General features: G+C 40.1%; 1 long non-coding RNA gene across 1 annotated transcript; it reads right to left on the bottom strand.

Annotated features, from left to right (window-relative positions):
- Positions 1-733: 733 nt before the first annotated feature.
- LOC141627801 (uncharacterized) lies at positions 734-3082 on the bottom strand. The gene is made up of 3 exons (XR_012537061.1): positions 2917-3082; positions 2712-2819; positions 734-930 (listed from the first exon to the last, which is right to left on the bottom strand). It is a non-coding gene; the product is annotated as an uncharacterized LOC141627801 (long non-coding RNA).
- Between the last annotated feature and the right edge of the window lie 1287 nt (positions 3083-4369).

Raw genomic sequence — 4369 nt, 5'->3', positions numbered from 1 at the left:
CGATCCGCACACTTGAGCCCTTAGATTTATTTTATGCTTATGTAATTTCATTTCCATTGTACATTTGTAGTAAGTATTTTCTTAGTAGTTTTAGAATAGGTTTCCATAAATAGGTATATCGCTATTCTGAACTAAACTTGTAAATTCAATGTATCCTGCTACCAGGACCAAATAATCAAATTTGCCTCTATGAGAGGTGCTAGTCAATGAAAAACCGCTTCTCATCCAAAAGCTTGTTGTTGCTTGTTGCTTGCTTTCAATAATCGTATTGCTTACTTTTATTGCTTTCGTGTGTCGGACTTGATAATCGTGACTAGGATTCCCGACACACACCGACCCGAGACCCGAGTATCGTGCTAGTGGGCGATCCCTCACTAGTACGAAGATCCTTGTGCTTGCATCTTGCCTTGAGACGGGCAAGGGTGCGCGCCACGGTCCGGCAAAAGTAGCGGACCGTGACATTTGGTATCAGAGCCCGGTCTTCGGACGGGCGTCTGCAAGCCGCATTTGTTTATCGAGATCGAGAAAATGGGCGATACAATCGAGGACCGAGTGGGTGCCTGTGACACCCTTAAATCTAGCCTTAATTATATACGTAAATTCTACAGAAAAACTGGTAGGATATGTTTATAAATGGTTCAACTAGTCCAAAAACCTGCAATTTCAAAAAAATTTCTAACTAAACCATTCACAACCAATTCCAACTCAAGAAGAGTGTCATAACCCTGCAACAGCTGATAAACTAACTTACATATATAACTAAAGACGCGGAAATATATGGATACAAACCAAAAATAAAAAGGGAGACATATGTCCCTTCAAATTATATACAAACCAAAAATATAAAAGGTTTACTAATAGAATAGCCAAAACTAGGTCCAAGGTTCCTTGCTCACTAGCCGTCTGTGACCCCAACTAAGCATCAACAACCTGTCAATCGCATTTTATACAAACATGAAAGCCACAATTCAGTGGGGAGTAACTTCGAGTCCTCCCAGCCACGAATCGTCAAAATTTATGTAACATGTAATAAAACATGTAAACAAGATGATAAAGAATTCGATTATCAATTATTCTAACATATGAGCCCTAAACTGACCAAACTAAACTAACATGTGAAACATTTAACAAATTGTAATCCAAACTCTATCAACCATAGCCGGCTTGCATCTCACCTTCTATGATTCATAGAATCATCAAACAAGAAAGGGCAATATAACAAAGACAGGCATAAGTTCTTAGCACCGTCAATAGTCACTTTGTAACTCAAGTCTATACCACGAGGTAGGGAAGGTAATCGAACCGGTATCTTGGCTCAGCGGTTACTATTAAGAAAACATGGCCAAGAGACAACACAACCCTAGCCTAAAATCTGCGCAGACCTAGACATGCGGATACACACCACCGCACCCAAGACTCACAACTTTTTTTAAAACAAAGTGAAGTGAGTACCCTAAGGACACCACCGAAGGGTCGGCTAGTACTTAAGCTGACCCCATACTATCAAAATTAGTACCCGAGGTCATGCCCCAACTTGGATAAACATCCACTAGTCAGGAACACAAAGGCTATCAAGCAGTGAACATATACTCGTCAGAGACTATAAAGACCTATCTATGATGAAGGCCGAAATACTCACCTAGGACCTAGTCACAGCTAGTCCCAGCTTGAATATTTTAGCCCACACCACCCAAAACTCACCACATAAGTCAAGTAAGACACCCACTTAACCTTAAGAGGGCAAAAAGTCCTACTTACCAACATAAATTCTAACATTCTATCATGTGAAAGCTATATAAATGTCTATTTACAAAGATACAATCCCAACAGTTCCTCAATAAGAATTCAATACTAATTTCCAATCCTAGCAAATATAACAATATAAAAGGCTTTAGGGAAAACTAGGGCCATTACTACAAAATGAGAAGCTATTTAAATTCAACTGACTAAATAAGAAACTATTTAAATTCAACTAATTACACATGTGAAATAGAGATATAATAAATGGCCTAAAACAAGAAAAAGGCCGATTATCTAAATCATTCAACCGAATTTTTACCCGCAACCCCAGCCCTGCGACAGGTACGGGTCAAATTGCGGCTGACCAATCACTCAATTAACTGACATCGCATCAGTCAAAGGGACTAAGGCTCAGTTTTCGGCACAATCAACAAAACATTACAATTATCACTATAAAATTCATTTTGAGCCTATTAATTACCATTTCATTTTGTAAATTATCCTAACATGTGATAATTGTCAATATAACATAATTTTTCTACCATTAGCATAACTTTTAGCTACTTTTATGATTCTCTTAACAAATTTAACCATGTAAACTCATACTAATTATATCCATGATGAACCTAAAATGACGGACAAAGCATGGAAAACCGCGAAACAAGCAACGGACCGACCCGGGCCAACCCCAAGACCGGCCGGGGCTGCCGTGGGCCTGCCGGCTGCTGCCGGGCCATTGCCCGCACCATTTCTTCTCTTTTTTTTCATTTTTATACATTATAAGACCGTCTGAAAATTAATTAATCGTCCCCAATTCAACTTTGATAATTTAAACTACCAAAAGGCACAAATTAAGCTTGCATGCAACTAAATTTAACATGTGAAAATTACTACCCAAATTAAAATTCACCAAACATATAAAAATCAAAAACATGTGACGATAATTCGTCGAGTAGCTCGAAATATGTTACCTTAAGCTAGAAAATGAGCAATTAGTCCTCAAAATCGAAACCCTAACCACAACTAACCGCTATCCTCTACAATATACGAGTCCCCGAACTCGTCTTCCAATCCTTCACCTAATTAAACAATAAAAACACAAAAATTAAGCACAAAACCGAAATCACCGAAATTTGGTCTTAAAAGAACTTAATGAAAATTGAAATTAGAACATACTAAGTCGTAGATCGTGGCGAGGGGATTCCGGAAAGGTAAATTATGCGAAAAACGGACAAGAAACGAAGATTTTATGACGATTTTGAGCTTGAATGTGTATGAAAATGGGGTTTTGGTGTTTTTAGAGGATGAACACCAAAAATTTCAGAAAAATAAAAGGAAAGGGGAGGGGAAGCTGCCGGGTAAGGGAAGAAAGGAGGAAAAAGTACGTGCGGAATTTTTAGTCGGGATTTTTAACGAGTCGGTTTTGACTCGTTTCAATAATAATTAAATCCGTAAGTCAAATGCAAATTCCGTCAAGTCCAAAGTCTTTAAACACGAGATTACAATAAAATTGAGTATTCATTCGACCCATTTCCAAATTCGTTTACCCAACGTTCAAACGAATTGTCATTCCCCCCCCCCGATACGCCCTTAATTCAAAATAAAAGATTTTACACGGTTTAAACTATTTTTAAACCTTTCAAAACTATCAAAATAAATACTTTTCTTCAAAATATAATAAAATTATATTTCTTTAAATTATTTTTACTTTAAATACTTAATTATCACTTTTATTTTGATTAATAAATTATTTCTGAAATATATTAACGGTCCGAAATTTACGGGGCGTTACAGTGCCTTAGAGGAATCATTCGACGTCAAGCTTCCCAAACTCGAGGGCATCGTTAGGCGGATGGCCGCGAGCCTCGAGGAGTTGCAAAAGACGGTTTGTGAACTCGAGACGAAGGTGGACGGGTTGAATACCCGCATCCAAGCGATCGGTGATGCGATCCCCGATGATCGGGAGGAAGAGATCAATCATCTCCACCGAAAGGTCGAGATGTTAGAGAACACTTGTGCCACGCTCGTGAAAGCGGTGGCCAATGACGGAAAATCTGTGGGGAGCCATAAGGTGAAAGCACCTCCACCTCGTGCCTACGATGGGGCGAGGGATTCGAAAGCGGTCGATAACTTTATCTTCGATATGGAGCAATACTTCCGAGTAAGTGGGCTCGACGAAGACGCGGAAGTTGTCACGGCAAGCATGTATCTAGTCGACGATGCCAAGATGTGGTGGAGGGCTAGGTACAAGGAAATCGATGCGGGCACGATTACGGTAACATCGTGGGCCGAGTTCAAGAAGATCTTGAAGGATCACTTCTACCCCGAGAACACGGAGTTTGTTGCTCGGAAGAAGTTGAAGGAAATCAAGCACACCAAATCAATCCGGGAATATGTGAGGGAATTCTCAGCGTGCATGCTCGAGATTAGCGAAATGTCCGAGACGGATAGGACATTCGAGTTCATTGACGGATTGAAGAGGTGGGCACAACAAGAGGTCATGAGACAGAATCCCAAAACTCTGTCTTCGGCCATATCGGCTGCGGAGCGCCTACTCGACTTTCACGGAGAGCGAGAGGCACCAAGAGTTGTGGCACCAACGGGGAATATGGGTGCATCACAAAGTGGG

This window comes from Silene latifolia, chromosome 2 (genome assembly GCF_048544455.1).
Source record: "Silene latifolia isolate original U9 population chromosome 2, ASM4854445v1, whole genome shotgun sequence".
Classification (NCBI taxonomy): domain Eukaryota; kingdom Viridiplantae; phylum Streptophyta; class Magnoliopsida; order Caryophyllales; family Caryophyllaceae; genus Silene; species Silene latifolia.
The sequence above is the reverse complement of the archived record's forward strand: the minus strand, read 5'-3'. Positions and strand labels throughout refer to the sequence as shown.